Genomic DNA, 19,920 nt, shown 5'->3' on the forward strand with positions numbered 1-19,920 from the left:
GTAGGACACTGTAAATCTCATGCGGTTCCTTTTTCTCATCATCTGGACACCTTAGGGTTCTGTATCGAAAAGCGTTGTAAAAGGGTTACCGTAACGGGAGCCAGACTCTGAATCATCACCATCTCCCGGTTGCCAGACTCGTGTCTGCCGTTTTTGTGCCGTGGCCACATGGGCTGTCGTGGAATCCAAATCGTCATGTCTTACCAATCTACAAGAGTTGGCGCGGTGCCAAGTGAAGGGCAAATTACTGCTGTTGGGCGGTGGCAGTGGCTCTGGCTGTGGAAGGGGATATTGGGGGCCAAACATGTCCTGGTCGTGGTTCCAGGGGCTGGAGCGACTGGAGCCGGGGAGGTTGTATCAGTGGTCAGTGATCGTGGTCAATTCGGGAAGGCTGGCACTATCGTCTGAATCAAGCTCAAGGTGGAAAGTCGTACTTGTGGGCGGAGACAAGGTCGGGTCTGTGGGCGTGGACGTGCTGTCATGGCTGGGGGTGGGTTGGACTAGGCTGTCGATGGAAAGGGCGGAATCGTCTGCTATTGCCAGAGAGATGTGGTGGGAGTGGCTACATTGGGTTCCATAGATTTTGAGCTGGTTGATGTGGAACCAACCAGTTTTACCATTGGGGTACGTTATCTTGTACACAGAGGGGCTCACTTTGTCCGAAATGGAGTAGGGTCCTGCAAATTTAGGAGAGAGGAAAGAACTGGGACTGTACAGGGAAACCATCACTTGCTGACCGACTGTATACTCTGCGGTGTGGACTGTTTTATCAAAGCAGGCCTGACTCTGCTTTTTCCTAGCGCCTAGTCGGACAGCTGCAGCGAGCTGTGCTGCTTTAACGTTTTCCGTGACTTGTTGGACTGCTTTTTCATGGGTGAGGGCGGTGACTGTGGGGCTTGCCAAATCGAGACCTAATAAATATTCAGTTCCTTTCATGGGCCGTCCGGTCATGAGAGTGTAGGGCGTGAAAACTGTGGAACTGGATACTGTGTTCCTAATAAACATAAGGGCGAATTGGAGGACTGTGTCCCATGTGGTCTGCTGTTGCACCATTTTTCTAATGGTCACTTTCAAGGTGCGATTCATTCGTTCAACAATGTCCCTGGATTGGGGGTGATACGCTATGTGAAATTTTTTCTTGATTCCCAAAATTGTCAGACATTTTGCATGACTCTGCCGGTGAAATGGGAACCTTTGTCTGACTCAATGCTGCGGGGAAAACTCCAGCGTGTAAATATCTGTTGGGTCAAAATCTTAGCTGTGGCTTTCGCTGTGTTTGTCTGGGAAGGAAATGCTTCTACCCATTTTGTAAAGGTGTCGATTACTACTAATACATATTTAAAACCATTTCTGCAGGGGTGGGGGGGGGGGGGGGGGGGGAGGAGAGCAATGTAGTCGAGCTGTAAATTTGTCCATGGGCCATTCGCAGGTCGGGTGTGTCTCAATTGTCCTTTCTTGGAGTAACTTTCAGGATTGTTCTGTGCACAGATTAAACAATTCTCAACATAATGCGTGACGTCTGCTTTTAAATCGGGCCACCAGCACAAAGGTCTTAAATGGGCAACGGTATTGTCCATCCCCTGATGTCCGTGTCCGTCATGAAACTGGTAAATTATCTGGTTTCTGTCCTGGGTGGGGACCACATAAATTCCATTTCTCAAAACTATTCCATCCTGTATCGTCAGTGTGTCTTTAATTTGTCGTAGGGGGCTCGGAAGTTACTGTCTAAAACTTGCTCAAGAGTGTCGTCTGTCTTTTGGGCCTGGGCTAAATCTTCGATATTGGTCTGTGAAACCTGGACTGCGTGTATCGGTTCACTTTCGGGGGGTTACCAAAAGTGTCCGTGTCATGATCCTGACTTAGCCAAGGCGTCTGCCTTTATGTTACCGGGTGGGGAGGAACAATGATGGTTTCTCACTTTGATTATGCCATATGTGCGGTCTTTTGCTGTCTTAAGGATGTGCTTCAACCATGGGTCTGAGGGTAGGGGTTTACCATCAGTGGATACGAATCCTCGAGATTCCCACAGGCGCAGGAATTCTGTCAAACTATTGCAGACATATAAACTGTCTGAATGTATGTCCGCTGGGGTCGGAAAGGAATCTGGGTGCTGCACTACACATGCTATAGCTGCTAATTCGGCTGCTTGTGATCCTAGGTGGGCGGGCAATTTTAAAGATATTTCCTCTAATGCGCGTCCCTGTGCGTCTTCCACATAAATTCCACAACCAGTTATTCTCTTTCCATTCTCAATGGTGGAGGAACCGTCTACATAAATCTTTAAAACGTTGTCCGTGGTCTGGGGAGTCTGTGTTCTGATGCCTGCTCGTGTGGGTAGTGACTTCGGAATAAAGGGTCCTGTGTGGTGTTGGGCTGCAATGATCTGGCACTCATGTGGGGGTTCCTGCATACTGAAGGTTGTCTGCTAAAAATGTGTGGGTCTTTGTATGTTTAACTGTAATGTCCCTTCCTTGTAACAACAGTGTCCAGCGAGCTGCTGTAATCTGGCTGACTGAACCGTCCTTTAAGCTACCATCTAACAATAGCTGCATTGGGGTGTGCTCGGTTCAAATCGTTACTGGGTTAAGGCCTGTGATATATGCAAGATACTGTACTGCCCAAAAGACTGCAAGCAAGCTCCGTTTGCAGGCTGAAAATCCTTGCTCTACGGGATCCAAAATTCGTGAGGCATAGGCTACGGGTGCTAAGCGGTAATGTCTTTCCTGTAGGAGTACTGCTGATAGGGTTCGGTCGGTGGTCGCTACTTCTAAGGCATAGGGAGAGTGTGGGTCTGAAACTTGCAAAGCGGGGGCTGTGCCTAGGGTGCGTTTTAATTCATCAATGGTGTCCGTGTGCTGAGGAAGCCATTCCCATGGGGTGTTCCTTTTAAGGAGCTCTGAGAGTGGGGCTGCTTTTGTGGCAAAACCATCTATATGGTTCCTACAATATCCAACTAATCCTAAGAATGACCGGAGTGCAGTGACATTGTGGGGCAGGAGCAATTTAACTATTGACTCAATTCGCTTCTGTTCGATCACTCTCTTCCCGTGGGTGATAGTGGTGCCTAAATAAAGGACCCTTTCTTTTAGGACCTTGGCTTTCTTCGGGTTAACCTTGCATCCAATTGATTGTGAGAGACCTGGCAATTCTGAAAGAAGCTTAACATGCTCTTTCTTTGTGTCTGTCTGTAGCAGTAAGACGTCCACATACTGAATAAGGCATTCGGGGCGGGAAAATTTGGAAAGTCCGTTGGCCAATTGACGGTGAAAAATGGAGGGGGAGTTGTGGAATTCTTGCGGGAGGCATGTCCACGTATACTGCTGCCCTCGAAATGTGAACGTGAACTTGTATTGACAGGCCTTTTCGAAGGGGATGGACCAAAAGCCATTGCTGATGCCCAGCACTGTAAAGTACTGTGCCTGTACTTCCTGCTTGAGCATAGTTTCGGGACTCGTCGCAACTGCTAATGGGGTGACCTTGTTGAGCTCTCGGTAGTCAATGGTTAATTTCCCTGAACCGTCGGGTTTCTTTACGGGCCAAATTGGGGCATTGTTTGTTGAGGCTACGGGCCAAATTATTCCTTGATCTAGTAAGCTATTGATGACTTTTGAGATCTCACCCTCGGCTTGCTGTGGGAAACCGTATTGCTTCTGAGGCTTGGGATCGGGACCTGAAATTGTGACCATGCCTGGGATCGTCCCACAATCGTGTTTGTGTTGGGCGAAGGCTGCTTTATGTTTTCTGAGGACCTCTCTAATTGTCTGGTCTGTACTAATTGTTTGCGGATCAAACCAATAGTCTCCTACTGAGCAAATCCTATGTTCGTACTCCCCTACTGTGAGCGTGGCGGGGGCTCTCGCTGCTTTGGCCATTTTCCATACACAACTATTGACGGGGTCTAAGGAAAGGTTGTGGGAGCTCAGAAAGGTTGTGAGATCTCATAAAGTCGATTCCTAGAATGTGCTTGGCTGTTTGGGGCAAGTTGACTAAAACAACGGGGTGCCTGGTGTTTACGGTTCCTATCTGAATATCTACAGGGGCTGTAATGTATCCCTGCTGTACATGTCCTGTAAATCCACTAAGGGTGATGGTGTCTGTGGTGGGCCATTTGTCGCGCTGAAACATTGTGGAGGAGTTTAAAGTGGTGCGGGACCCTCCTGTGTCCCAAAGGAACTCTACTGGATGTCTCCAGACCATGCCTGCGACTACTGGTCTGCCTGATTTGTCCCAGAGTGTGTCGCAGATCCAAGTTGGGCAGTCTGAACACCGTCAATCTGTGGTGTTGATTACTGCATTATATGTTTGGGCGCTCATGCTATGTCTGGGCCTAACATTGTTCCTCGGTGGGGCGTCTGGTTCGGGGGGTTTTGTCTGCATTTGCAGGCCTAATGTCCCATGTGTCCACAATTATAGCAACCTCATGGTGCCTGTGTTCTGGGGTGCTGTCCTTCATGTCTGCCTTCATTTACCCATGCTGGGTCCTGATTAGTTCTGACTGGATGCATATTCGCCTCTGCCTTTTCCTGATCTGCCTTCCTATGTAGGGATTGTTCCCAAGCTCTGAAGAGTTGCTTTAAAAACTTAATTCTGTGTGGCGTCTGCGGGGTCGTAATTTACACAAGCCTTTTGACCTGCTTCTGTGGCGTGGGAGACTAAAGTGCGGGCCCATTTAGTTGTGTCGTCGTTATCTAAATGTGCGCGGTTCAAATCCCCAAATACTGCTTTAAAATGGATCCAAAGGCGACCTGCAAATGCAGTCGGACGCTCTCCTTTCTTTTGCCTGCAACGGTTCAAACCTTCTACTGGGTCTTCCTTGTTGTACCCAATCGCATCTAAAATAGCCGTTTTCATCTCCTATAAGGTTCCTCCTCTTACATTCTGGGGTTCTGGTAAAGCAGAGCTAACGGACGGGTCAAGGCTCATGACTATAAGCTTAACTTCCTCCCTTTCGTCTAGACCGTATATAACCGCTTGCTGTTGTACTCTCTCAAAGAAATTATGTGGGTCTGCGATGGGTTTGAATGGTTCAATTTTGGCGCAGGCATCTCTCAATTGGGTGATGGTTAGTGGGGTGGTGTAAATAAAATCAGGCTCCTCCCGATCTGATGACTTGCGCTGTGTGGTGACCGGATTCATGAGGGGGTGTGCTGCCTGTGCAGTCGGTGATGCGGGTGCTTTCCTTTTCGGGGCACGGGGGGCTCTATTGTGATTTTCGGTACTCTCCACATATCTATGGGCGGTTTCATTAAGTTCTTGCCAATTGGGGCCATTCTCATCTAAATCTTGTCCAAAGGTATCTCTGAATCCGTTTTGCACTGACAGCAGTGACTGCAACTTCTTTATTTGTCTTCTACATTTCGCATGGTCTACTGTGCTCTGCCTTTGTTCTGTAGTGGAGCTATGGAGCGCTCATAAAGCTGCCTTTAAATCTGCGCATTGTCTTGTTAACTGTGCTACCTGCTGTTCTGTCTCTTGTACCAAAATTGCCCGCTGTGTATCTTGGTAGGCTTTATCGTACTGGGTCTGAAAGCTGCTAAGGTGAACTAAACAAAATTGGTGTGCCCGTTTGACATCAGCCATCTCTTTATCTTTAGCTGCCAACTGTTCCCGGAGTTGCTCATTAATCTTTTCACATTCATTATAGTTTCCCTCATTCTTCTCCTCTTTCTCAACTAGCTGTCTGCGGAGCGTCCTTAGGACCTCCTCTGTGCCTCGCAACTGTGCCAAACAGGACACTATTGCCATTGGCTTACGAACTTTCGCTGCATTCTTCTTCTGTACCTCAGTTAGGTTGTCCCACCAGGTTTGTCCTATGCTTCCTGGACCTGAGTCATCATTTGAACAAAACTGGGACCAAAGGGGCCATCCTTTCCCCTTCAAATACTTCCTCAATTCCTCTTCCCATATGGGCCACTGCTCTGCTCTGTTGGTCGCTGCGACCTCGGGTTCCTGCGGGTTCATTAGGCGTTCCATCGCTTTTGTGGCCATTGCTACTATTATCTCTGTTTTCCTACCATTAATCTCTGTTTTCCTACGTTAATTTGGGACGGGGGAATAAGGCGGTAATTCGAACAGCGGGTATGGCCTAGGCTATTTTCCGGTTCACAATACTCCCGATAGTTTTACGCAAAATCTAACGAGTTTACCTTATATCCCTGTTAGTATGCATGCAGGTTAATGCACACTTCCGAATCTTGGTGATTTGATCGATACGGGCCTTACACTTGTGGTTTCTTTCACTTTTCCTCAATTGGATTTCTAATGCAAAGTTTTGTGGGTTCGCTCGGAGTGACAAAATCACTTCTAGGTCGAGTTCCGTCAGATGTCGCCAATAATGTTGCAAATTTGCACCGGAGTCGCCAATAATGTTGCTCTTTTTAATGAGTGGAATACTATTCCACCAGCGTCACCAATAATGTTGCCAAATTAACTAGATATGGCAGTTATTAATGATAATATTGCTTTTCAGAGTCGCCAGGTATCAAATACCACCACAAGGCTTTCTTGGATATCGATCAAAGGACCAAACAACCAGTTAGTCAGTTCAAGTTCAAAGACGGTTTATTTACACACAAGGATTACTTCGACATGCAACATAAAACACTACAAGTTAAACTACACCTAACAACTACAATAACCTATACTTAACTTCAGGGCAACCGGCTCTTTGCAGATGAACAAGGCCTTTGTTCGGATCTTGCGTAGCTGAGTAGAAGAAGTGGCTTTGTTTCTGCTGGGCTCATCCGCCTGGCAGCAATCGTTGGTCTTGAACTTGTCTTCTGGTCGTAATGCTGCACTTGGTTTTAGGCGTAGGCAGGGGCCAAGAGAGACCGTGTCTCTTTTTATCCCTCTGGGATTTGCCGCTCTTTGGGGCGGTCCTTAGCTTTGGACTCAATAATTCGACAAGCTTCGATCACTGCCTTTGATTTTGGCGAATAAAGGGGCGGGTGCCTTGATGGCTGGGCGTGTCCTGAGCGGTCATTGACCTGGGCTGTTTGGGCTTTCTTAGCAAAGGGAGTGGCGCCGGTTAATCTGTATCGGTTACCTGAGTACAGTCCTTTTGTTCTGGGGAAATGGGCCATTAGAATGCAAACGAAGCGGGTGTTTCGATCGCGTCTAGCCATCTAGGTTACAAATACACACACAAGCTCTGCATGTGTCTGAGTCCTGGGTTGGGCATAATTCCCATGGCCCTTTGCAGGTGGCCATCTGAGATGGCTACAATCCTCTAATAACCAACTTGTGGAAACAGTTTCTCCTTATTGGCTTCACCAAAATATCTTAAAATTTAGAATACTTGTGTTGAATCCCTCCTTAACTGTCTAATAATAATCTTTATTAGTATCACAAGTAGGCTTACATTAACACTGCAATGACATTACTGTGAAAAATTCCCTAGTCGCCTCACTCTGGCGCCTGTTCGGGTACACTGAGGGAGAATTCAGAAGGTCCAATTCACCTAACAAGCACATCTTTCGGGACCTTGTGGGAGGAAACCGGGGCACCCAGAGGAATGTGCAGACTCTGCACAGACAGTGACCCAAGCCTGGAATTGAACCGAGTCCCTGGCGCTGTGAAGCAGCAGTGCTAACCATTGTGCTACTGTGCTGCCCATTTCTCTGCTCTAAGAAAAATAATCTCAGCATCTCCAGCCTCTGCACATAACTGAAGTCCCTTATTCCTAGTATCATTCTGGTAAATCTCTTCTGTATTAATCTAGATATAACTGCAATTATTAACATTTACATTTATATATATATAATTTCTGTTGTATCTCGATTAATGTGTTACTAGTATTGAGTTCAAAACAGGAATTCATTTGAGCACTTCTGTCATCACAAGTCTGATAAATATTGCTTTAATCATGGTTGAAGTCACCAAATACATTTTTAAAATCCAGCCACTTGCATATAACTCAATATCAGATACACAATGTTATTTCATTATAATAATGTCATTTGAACAATATAACTTGAAACAAAAATGCATGAAAAGGTATTTTTGGGAGGTTTTTGCATTAAATTTTGAATAAATAGTCTATTGCTAAAACTATACAAGGCACTAGTTAGACCACACATAGAATTCTGTGAACAGTTTTGGTACCTTTATTTAAGGAAAGATATACTGGCATCAGAGGCAGTCCAGAAAAGGTTGACACGGTTGAATCCAGGTATATCTTATGAGGAGAGACTGAGTAGATTGGGCCTGCACTCATTGGAGTTTAGTAGAATGAGAGGTGAACATATTGAGACATACATGATTCTCAGGAGGTTGACAGGATAGATGCTGAGAGAACATTTCCTCTTGTGGGCGAGTCTAGGACCAGAGGACATAATGTCACAGTAATGGGTCACCCATTTAAGACAGAGATGAGGAGGAATTTATTTTCACTGAGGGTAGTAAATCTGTTGAATTCCTTATTGTAGAGAGCTGTACAGGCTGGATTGTTAAGTATGTTCAGGGCTGAGATATATTTTTAATCAGCAAGTGAATCTAGGTTATGTGGATAAGGCAGGAAAGTGGAGTTGAGGATTATCAGATCAGCTATGATATCATTGAATGGCGGAGCAGACTCAATGTGCAGAGTGGCCTATTCCTGCTCCCTATGTCTTATGGACTGTAAATTTAAATAAGGCAGATTTCAACAGATTGAGAAGTAATTAATCACAATAAATTGAGCTAGATTGTTAATGGGTAAACCTACAGACTAACAGTGGGAAGTATTCAAAGAACTATTTGGTACAATATAAAACCAATACTTAGCCCAAAAAGGCAAAGGCTGGAATGGTGTAGGTGAACATCCATGGTCAACAAATACACCATCAGGCGAACAGAAAAGGCTTACACGTTTTCAATGAAAAGTGGAAACTGAGCAGACTGCGGGAACTATAAAAAATAACAGAGGGTTATGAAGAAAGTATAAGTGATGCAAAAAGAGAATATGAGAAAAATAGCAAGGGCTGTTGAAGTTAACAGTAAATGTTTTATAAATATATTGAGTGGTTAAAGGGGAATCTGGGTTTATTTATGTTAAATGGAGGGGAAATTAAATTAAATAGAGGGATAACAAAGAAATGACAAACATGTTAACTGAGTAATTAATATCACTTTTAACAATGAAACAGGAAAACAAAAAAATCAACACTACACATGAATCAAAAATAAAGGCAAAAAGAGAAATTTATTAGATTTAATATAAGTAAAATAATGGTATTGGAGAATATAATGGGCCTTCAGATCAACAAATCTCCAGGACCTGATGGTTTATACGCTAATATATTAAAATAAATAAAGGAGGAAGCTAACCACAATGTTTATAAACATCTAGCTATGATTGACATCTCATGCCCACCTCAAAAGCAGTTAAGTGCTTTCTGCTGAGAAAATGAGAAGTGAAAGCACTTAACACTGAGATGTTTATAGACATTGTGGTTATGTTTAAAGCAGACTCCTTGAGATGCATTCTGGAACTGATGACTCAAAGTTATTACTTGGTGAAACGGGGAGAGGGAAACCCATTGGAATATGGGAGAAACTGTGGAATCTTTACTAAATTGACTCTAACTCTTTGGAGAGTGCAATGGAAGATGAGTATAGAAGGGACCGTCACTTTCTCCACGGGTCGCGTATCCTTTATCCGAATCCTCAGGGCCAATTGTATTCAAGATTTCAGATAATTTTGGTTTTCAGACACCACATTTGAATTTACATTACAATAGCCTGAGCCAAGGCTAGCAATAGTATAAAGTAAATAAAATGGCTGGAAAAGTAAGATGTACCATTGAATAATAAATACAGGTTCAGCAAAAAAATCGTAAGATAAACAAGGCAAACAATTTGATTTCCACGCTAAGGTTCAAAAAATGGCAGTATTTGGATGTCTATGTTTTCAGATTTATGGTTAGAGGATGCTCAACCAATGGTTTAAAGTCTAAGTTGCCTTCAAAAATAGTGTTTAGGCAAAAGTTTTTAAAACTCATTTGTTACAATTGATGTTTTAAAACGTGTAAACTTGTTGTATCATCCTTTTCTGGTATTAACTGGAAATTCAAATTTCTTCTTAAACGTTAGCTTTCTCTAAGGGGATCACAACAATAAAATATATCAAGGGATCAACCAAAGGGCAGCATGATGAACCACATTTGTCACATTCCACCAATTGGAGAAGAAACTCTTTATCGTTACTTTCTGTCTCCTTACTCACAACCAATTATAGACAGATGTATGTCATCTGGTTACCTCAAATTCTGTGTGCCCTCATTTTTGCATTTTCTCTAGTATGTGTCCATACAGACAGCATTCATAAACTCTCCTATCGACATGCAAGTGACTTCCTCAATGAACTAGATTTGGCAGATTTGACCTACCATCACAAATTGATGCTGAATTCTTTTCTTGATCAGCCGATACTTAATCACGTGCTCAGACACTGATAATAGATTCTTGTGACAGGTAGCAGATGAGGCTGTCTACTTTCCTGTGGTAAGAAGAATCATCGGGACACGTTAGCCTTGCAGTCAGGTAGAAATGCTCATTAGCTATCCTTAACAATAGTTTGCTTTCAATTGAGAAATGAATGGACAGTTTACAACACAATTGTTTGCAATACCTTCAATACCTTTGTGGGACTTTGGGAGACTCCGAGTCTACTCATTGAAGACACCAAGACTGCTGCTATTGATTCCAAGAGTACATACATTGTACCTTCTTCCCAGTAAAACAATCTAAGCCTTCCTTTGAGCTCCAACAATCAAACCACCCAGGCTTAGTGTCTGGTAGACTTATAAACAGGTCACGTGTCTCCCTTTATTTACCCTAAAAATAAAATAATCTTATAAACTTCACAATTGTAGCATAATGTCATATCCATGATTTTTTGTATGTTTTATCTAATACCCAGAGCAGGAAAAATCTTTTCACATCATCATTTTCGAAACACACCAGTGTTTTCTGGTATCAGTATGAAACAAGAGAACATATTCCGGTTGTCTATGCATAAATAAAATTTCTTGTTTAAACAAACTGATATGTCAAGCTAAATATAAATATATATCTTTGAGAAAAGTTTATTTTTTGATGCTATCTTCCCAGTAAATTATTTAATGTATAGTATATGCCTATTAAGTTTCTGCCCACTCTTATCTCTTGAAATGTTCTTTAAAGTTTACATTTTGTTTATCAAGTTGATATCTAACAAAATATATTAAAACTGACATCTTGTTATATAGTTTATGGTCTCAGAACACAAACAATTTAGAAAAATACAGAACAATTAATCCTCAAAACAATTATTTTTAACTTTGATATTTGGACTTTAAATTATTCTATTTCATTTTCCTTATTTAACTTATTATGAATTGTATTCACACTCTTGCTCTTTCTTTCACTTCGTTTTATCCTTTTGTCTCTTTTGCCTATTTATCACAGTGTGAAGGTTGAAAGAGAGAATATTAATCTGTAAAAATGAAGGCTGGCTTAGTCATATGTATCCTATACTGAAAGGCTGTAATGATGGAAGGATTCGCTCCGTCAGCAAGGTTCGCAGGTTTGATAAATGTGTAGCATTCAGTACTGACTCTAACATTCTCCTGAAAGCTGTGCTTTGATTGCTGGGGCATGGTGCTTTTAGATCTTACAGCAGACCAGCTCCATTCTTCCCTGAGCAAGAGCAAAAGCCAAGGGTAAATAAGGGACAAATTCATTTAAAACCACAGTCTCCTTACAACTTTTTAGAAAGATATTGGTTCATGTGTAATGCAAGGAAGCTTTTGTCACTTAACTTCACAGACGTGAATGCTGAATGAAAATCAAACTAGTGATAATCCGTGCATGTTTATACGTGTTCATGTGTGTGCATTAGATATTTTTTAATCTTTAAAGATCAGCTAGGAAATACCTGACAAATTCTGTATCTGCCATCAGTCTGATTAGCTGTATGTTAACATAGCTTCATTCCTGACTGATTGATTAGGCTTGTCAGCTTCCGTAGCTCTTTAGAAAGCTTCAGTGTTTGGCGGTGTGTTTTTTTCCTTAAAAGTGAAGATGTGGAAAACATTTTTTTTAATAATGTTTAACTTTCTCAGAATAAAGCTCCCTGTGTGGCTGTCCTTTTCCATTTACCTTGTAAGAAAGCCAAATATAGTTTAAAAACAAGTAAGTTGGTGTTTTCTCACTTTAATAAAAGATTATAAGACAACATTTAAATTGTTTTAATATATGTCAATGGAATAAATGTTACTTAAGGAAGGTACTGGGTATGCCATTCATATTGAGAATTGCAATTTGTTGCTTTTAAAGGTGGCATTGTTTCTCTGGATATAACCCGATAATCTTATAGTGAATGCCTGTGATTCCTTCCGTGCTAATATCTTTGGGCATCCACAACATGAACCGTACCATTATGAAGAGTGACCAAATGGGACTGCGTAAAAACATGATGAACATTATAGAATATAATAATGATTTCTAAAATGTAATTTACCCTGGTATATTTTTTAAATTGTCATATTTAATTGACAGTGTGTTCAAAATAGACTAGGATTTGAAATTGGTCAGGTCGTAGGAGGCAACGACAGCAACAGCTTAGGTTTATATAGCACCTTTAATGTAATGAAATCTCTCAAGCAGCTCATTCAAAAGGTATCGCACACAAGGCGATATTTGGTCAGATGACCAAAGGCTTGGTCAAAGAAGTAGGTTTTAAGGAGTGTGTCAAAGGAGGAAAACAAGGTAGAGAGGCAAAGATTTGTATGGAGGAAATTTGTGAGCTTGGGGCCGAGGCAACTGACGGCAGCAGTAGTGCAGCTATTATAATTGGGAATGCACAAGAGGCTAGAAGTAGAGGATCTCAGATATCTCTGAGGGTTGTCAGGCTAAGGAGAATACAGAGATAGGGCAGGTGAAGGGATAGGCTGTGAAGGGATTTGAAAACAAAAATGAGAATTTTAAAATCAAGACATTGCTTGACCAGGAACCAATGTGCATCGGTGAGCACAGGGTTTGGAAACAGGATTTGGCTATGAATTAAGACCCAGGCAGCAGTGTTTTGGCTAACCTCAAGTTTATGAAGGATGCAATGCGGTAGACCAGCTGGGGATGCATAGGAATAGTAACAAATGCATGGATGAAGGTTTCAGCAACAGATGAGCTAAATTTGACGATGTAGCAGAGGTGGACGTAGGCAGTTTTAGTGACGGCATGAATGCAGGATGAAGTAAAGATGAAGGGAACATCAATAAAAAAGCAAAATATTGTAGATGCTGGAAATCTGAAAGCAAAACAAAATGCTGGAAATGCTCAGCAGTTCAGGCAGCAGAGGGATGTGTAATGTTTGACAACAGGCCATCAATCTGAAACATAACTATGTTTTTCTCTCCACAGATACTGCCTGATGTGCTGAGTATTTCCTGCTTTATATAAAGCGAACAGTCTCTTGCTGTAAAAGCTACGGGTAGGATTCTCCAAATCAGAGAATAAGTGCTGACTGAATCGCAGGTGTTCTATGGTCCCGATGGTGACGCCAGGACATGCTAATGGACCAGCACCAGCACCATGTGGAACTAGTGCGATTCCAACGCACGCTAGCATGTGATTCGTCTGGGTCGGGATTGGCACTCGCGACCTTGACAAGCTGCAGCTGCATATCAGCGCTCCACTCCCCACACTCTCATTTCAGACACCAAGATGTCACCCAGAAGAGGGGCAATGAGGTTCGCCGATGCAGAGCTGGAGACACTGTTGGATGCTGTGGAAGAGAGGCTGGGCAACCTGTTCCCTGGGGTAGGAAGGTGGCTGCCACCCGCAAATGTTAACCGGGCCTGGACGCAGGTGGCAGAGGCTGTGAGCGCCATGGTTCCCACTGCCAGGATCAGGCAGCAGTGCAAGAAGAAGCTGTATGACTTCCTCAGGGCGACCAGGGTGAATCACCACTACCATCGTGCCCCTAGCACCTCCGCCCCCTCCCCAAACTCCCCACATCCATCACCCCCTCCCCCACCAATGTGCACCACATGCCAACGCCCATACTGCCCGCCCTGCACACACAGACCACGAGCTGCTGCCCATGCCCGACTGTCTCACACTGTGCATTACCTGTCCCCCCAGGAGAAGGTGGCCCACAACTGCAGGGAGCAGGAGAACACTGGAGGGGGCCCGCTGGACCTGCGGCCTCTCACTGTCACTGAGCAGAGGACGTTGGACCTGGCCAGTGGGGTTGTAAAATGGGCTGTGGCAGAGGCAGAGTCCCACCCCTGAGAGCACTTAAGAGTCAACCACATTGCTGTAGGTCTGGAGTCACATGTAGGCCAGACCAGGTAAGGTCTGGCAGGTTTCCTTCCCTTAGTGAACCAGATGGGTTTTTACGACAATCGACAATGGTTCCATGCTCATCATTAGACTTTTTTTAATTCCAGGTTTTTATTGAATTCAAATTCCACCATCTGCCCTGGCAAGATTCGAACTGAGGTCCCCATAGCATTTACCCTGGTCTCTGGATAATCATTCCAGTGACAATACCACTATGCCACTGCCTCCCTTCTGTCTGAAGGGTGTGAGGGATGGGATGGGCTGGGCTGTGGGAGCAGAGGGTGTGGGGGTGGGGGGGGGGGGTTGGAGGCTGGTGATGTCGGGCACAGGTGTTGGAGGAGGTGGATGCGGGCCAGGGCCCCCAAGGCAGTTGGAGGCCACCCCCAGGGTCGCCCTCAAAGGCAGATGGGGATGGGGCCAGATATGTGGGGGCGCCATGTGGTAGGGCCTACTTGATGAGTGACCCATCATTGCACACCGCCCCGGTACCCAACCCCACCTCCTCCCCCGGACCCTGTCCTCACTCCCGCCACCCCAGAGGTTCGATTTGACCATGAGATGGAATGGCGAGCATGCATGCAGGGAGCACCCGGATGGACAGTGGAATGTACTACCGAGGGCAGGAGTCAGACTTCGTCAAATGATGTGGAGCAGCAGAGCTCATCGCAGAGTGAGTCATCATCATGCTCCATCCCATGGACGAGACCTGCTGAGGCTGTCAACCCAGGGCCAGCACCTTGTAGTGAAGCAGGTGGGTATCACAGATGGGGGTGCAGGGGGATGGGGGATGGTTGAGTGCAGGGAGGGTGGACAGGGCAGGGGATGGCTGGCTCGGGGGTGGAGGGGTGGTGTGTGGGAAGGGACATTTGAGCTGCCGGTGGCCAGGCCACCTCACCGGTGAAACTGGAGGAGATTTGAGTGTCCCATGCGCAGCAGCCCTGGCGCACACGTGAGGCTTCCTGTGGCTTCCCGGGCCCCATGCCCTACCTATCTTGGCCCTCCTCCATTCTTCCTCCTCCTCCAGCTTGTCGCCCCTCTGTTGCACGATGTTGCTGAGGACGTAGCAGGCCAACATGATGTAGGAGACCCTCCTAGGGCTGAATTGGAGGGCCTCTCCAGAGCGGTCCAGACACTTTAACCGCATCTTCAGGATGCCGATGCACTGCTCAATTACGCTCCTGGTCGCTGCATGAGCATCGTTATAGCTGTTCTCTGCTTCAGTCTGAGGCCTCCGGACAGGCGCCATCAGGCATGACTGCAACGGGTAACCCCTGTGGCACAGGAGTCAGCCCTTCACCCAGGGGATGGCCGAGAAAGTGTCGGGCACTGTCGTGTGTGCCAGGATGAAGGCCTCGAGCACGCTTTCTGGGTATCGGGTGCAGACGTGCATGATGTGCAGCTGGTGGTCACACACCAACTGCACATTGAGGGTGTGGAATCCCTTCCGGTTTGTGAAGGGCATCCCTTCATGTGGCGGTGTTCGTAGGGGGGCGTATGTCTCCTGTTGATCATCCCCTGGACCTGGGGCATCCTGGCAATAGCAGCGAATCCCGCTGCCCAGGCAACCTGGTGGGCTCGGTCCATATTCAGGTGGATATATTGTGCCAGCCAGGCATACAGAACCTCCGTATTGGCGTGAACGCAGATGGTCACCGAGGTCTGAAAGATCCCAGACAGGTCCCCACTCAGTATCTGGAAGGACCCCGTAGCAAAAATGATCAGGTCGACTGTCACCTTGATAGCCACCCGGTGTCCTCCCCAATATCTCTGCGGTTCAATATGCGCCATAATCTGACAGATATGCTGTACAGTCTCTCTGGTCAGCTGGAGCCTTCGGCGACATGCTCGGTCCGGCAGATCCTCGTACGACAGGCGCTGTTGGTATATATGAGGCCTGATGCAATGCCTCCTTCCCACCTCCTCCTCGGATTGTTGGGGAGTCAACAGCCGCAGTGCATCCGCAAAGGCTGCTGCGGCTAGGCATATGCCAACCACACTTGGTTCAATACCAAAATCCATTTTCTGCGTGGGGTGAAGGCCAGACATGTTAGCATGGTCAGTACTCCCATGCCGAACCAGGTCCAACGGGTTGCATGGGCATGCCAACACCTGGTGGGCCATGGGCAGCGCTGGACCACGCCCATCCCATTGATGGGTCAGCTGGGGTCTGGGCTCCTAGGGGGTCACCTGAGAGGACATAAGAACGATGGCGCACTACACATCTACTGGACACAGTAGGAAGTCAGTGGGGTGCGCAGCCAAATGGCATGTACACACCGAGCCCACGGCCATTCTCTGGGCGCCCACCCCCGCTACTCCCCCTTGCCCTGGCAGACACCCCTGGCCAGTGGCACAACTGTCAGGGGATGTTACCTACCTCCTCTCAGCAGCAGCCAATTTCTAGATTTTCAACACAAGTGAACCGCGGAAGGTCGCGGGAGGCCGGAGACTACCAAGTCGGGTCCGTTAATGAGATGTCAATGCACGCTACTGTATATCTTGCGTGCCCATGCCGGCGCATTCACACTGCTATCGAGTCATCGGAGCATGGCGTTCCATTAAGCGGCTGGTACCTTAGTTTTCGACTGACGCCCACTTTTCCGCCCAAACGCGATTCAAGATTCCGGCGTCGCTGGATGGAGAATCCTGGGCGGGATTCTCTGATCCTGAGGCTAAGTGTTGACACTGTCGTAAACGCCATCGCATTTCTCGACGGCGTCAACATGGCCTCAGGAGCAGAAATTCTGACCCCTAGAGGGGGCCAGCATGGCACTGGAGTGACCCAAGCCACTCCAGCTGCCGATCCCTGTGTCAGATGGGCGCCGTGGGGTCCACGCATGCGCAGTGGCACCGGTGTCAACGTGCGCATGCGCGGTGGCTCCCTTCTCCGTGCCAGCCCCGACGCAACATGGCGTAGGGCTACAGGGGCCGGCGTGGAACAAAAGAGGCCCCCAGCCCGAGAGGCCAGCCCGCTGATCGGTAGGCCCCGATCACGGGCTAGGCCCCAGGTGAGAGAATCCCGCCCCCTGCTTTACAAGTATCTTACAATTGCATTTGTTCAGACAGTCTCAATATTGTGTTCAGTTTTCCAGCGCAGCATGAAACAGCAATATTTCTGGTCTTTTAATTGTAATTCTATGACGGTTTTACAATAAATTATCCTAACTGAGGTCTGGGCTGTTTTTTTCGTATCTCTCGATTCACTTTTTATGGCGAATTATAAGTCCCATTTAAAGCTAAGAACCTTCCTCACTGACCACTGGGCCGTAAACAAATTTAATCTGATGTGCATGAATGATTGGTAATTGAGTTTAAATTTAAATTTTCAGATTCAGAAGAAATATATTGATATGGGTTCCACTTGCACCCCAATTATTTACATTGATCTATCCCCAATAATGTCCATTTTAAATTTGGATTTTTCTAATGAGATTGGGAAGATGTTTCAGCGGAACTTGACACCTTCAAAACAGGCACAACATTGATCACATTGTTGAGTCTACTTTATGGATTAAACCCAAGGAGGTGGATGTGTTTATATCAAAGTATGTGTATTTTAATAATTCCTACGTTACTCGAAGTCCAACATCGGTTGTACAGCAGGCACATCAAACATCTTTCATAAACATTTTACCATTTCTGTAGCTCCTTGCTTCGGGATACGACCAGCAGGAGAGGGGGTTAGGGGGGGGGCTTGGTCAGGTTGGACAATTCTCCCTCTGTGTACCGAACAGGCGCCGGAATGTGATGACTAGGGGCTTTTCACAGTAACTTCATTACAGATTTAATGTAAGCCTACTTGTGACAGTAAAGATTATTATTATTATTATGAGCGCTGAGTCGAGCCGTTGGGAGTCAGTTGGTGGTGGTTGGCTCATGGGCAGGGGTGATTGGTTCGTTGGGGGAGGACGAGGGTCGGACTGGAGGGGGATGTTTGAGAGGAATCCGCTAGGGGGGTGTAACGTGCAAGAGTCCGTCTGGGTGTTTACATAGTTACTCTGGAGTTAGAAATGATTTTTTTCCTTCTAACTCTTTCAGAGTAACTATCAGGGTAAAACTGGCAGAACCATCTGAAGTTAGCAATTTAAATCGCTTCTGTTGGATGGTTTCCAACTCGGTGCAATTGTCCAGGGGAAGTCCACGCTTTTGGACAATTGCCATAAACCCCCATCTGGAAAATTCGTAGAAAGATTCTCCAGCGGGTTATGGGCCATAAATCTAAAATATCTGATCAGATGAATAGATTTTCATAAACCAACTAGATTAAATTGTTCGGTGATTTTTGGGGGAACAATTAGAAAGCAGAATCTATAAATTCCTCTTCCAAAATGTATTTGGACCTATCCAACAGTCCATTAAATTAAAATCATAATCAAAAGTATATAATTAGCAAAAATATTTTGGATTTAGCTCATTGTAACATTCTTTTCAGTGCATTTCAAAAGTCAAAATATGCAGCAATTTGGTGTTTTGGTTCATGAAAGCACATCTTCACTTATCAGTTAATCAATACTAATAAAATACTTATTTTAGTTTTGAATATTTTAAAATAATGATAAAATTCATATCAATTATTTATAATGCCGTCGACTATTATCCTATTGGGCTATCTGCCACTTTATCTGTACCACTTTGCTATCATAAAGAACTGATGGAGTTTTGAGTGAGCCAGATTATTATACTTCTGTTGTGCATATTAAAAAAGACTTTGGTCCATTCTTAGCCATGTATATGTATCAATTTAAATATCTGTCGTTCAGCAATCCTGTAATTATTGTTTAATATTGAAAAGTCAGAATATGATAACTTTGTTTATTGGAGAAATATAATTTCTTACAACAGCATTCTAAAACCTTCCTTCGTGTTTATCTATTATGATAATGTTATTGTATGATTACTATGATATGGAAGAAATGAGTGATATGATTACCATGGGCTTAATATCACATGATATATCATCATATCATTATATTGTGACAGCTCTAATTGAAAAACACTTATTGTAGCCTGAGGCTAGATTTCATTCAAACAAAAGCACCTCCAGGGAGTACAGATAACTAAAAAGCAGCATCTTTAGAAGAAATTGCAGGGAAAGCAAACATCTACATTCTCTACAACTCTCTGGCATTTACAATAGTACAATGTTGATATTAAAAAAACCTCACTGCTATTTTATGTTCTATAACTTACTAACTCGAAGTTTCATTTTACAAAAATTGCAACATTTTTAGTAGGTTTTTCTTGCTCGTTCTCCTTTCTGTGCTCTTTTCCTGCGATGTACTTTCTCAAGTTGAGGGAACAAAATATTGACCTGTTTTAACATCAGTTTCATTAGCGGTGTATTGACCAGTTGTTGGAAAATTCATGAGAGCAAGGGAAGGTGATTTTCACTTTGACTTTCCCTTCCTCCTTGTGGGAAATTTCCTGTGTGACGTTGCTTCTTCCGCAGATCACCATTTTGGTGGATGTCTTCATTGTATGCAGAATTTCATACCAAAACATAAATTTCCCATTCCATGGATGTGAATTAATCTGCACTAAAGTACTCTCTCTAAAATATGTTCAATGGGGATACTTCAAAGATGCAATGAGAATTAGCTGGATTGATAGGTGACA

General features: G+C 44.8%; 1 protein-coding gene and 1 long non-coding RNA gene across 4 annotated transcripts in view; one reads left to right on the forward strand and one right to left on the reverse strand.

Annotated features, from left to right (window-relative positions):
- The window catches only part of LOC140426248 (ERI1 exoribonuclease 3-like), a 632,563-nt gene that overhangs the window by 131,459 nt on the left and 481,184 nt on the right, over window positions 1-19,920 (forward strand). The window lies entirely within an intron of this gene.
- The window catches only part of LOC140426249 (uncharacterized), a 125,161-nt gene that overhangs the window by 90,447 nt on the left and 14,794 nt on the right, over window positions 1-19,920 (reverse strand). Inside the window, exon 2 of the long non-coding RNA XR_011948168.1 lies at window positions 10,368-10,477. This is a non-coding gene — a long non-coding RNA (uncharacterized lncRNA). The remainder of the gene's footprint in view (window positions 1-10,367; window positions 10,478-19,920) is intronic.

This window comes from Scyliorhinus torazame, chromosome 7, assembly GCF_047496885.1.
Source record: "Scyliorhinus torazame isolate Kashiwa2021f chromosome 7, sScyTor2.1, whole genome shotgun sequence".
Taxonomy (NCBI): Eukaryota; Metazoa; Chordata; class Chondrichthyes; order Carcharhiniformes; family Scyliorhinidae; genus Scyliorhinus; species Scyliorhinus torazame.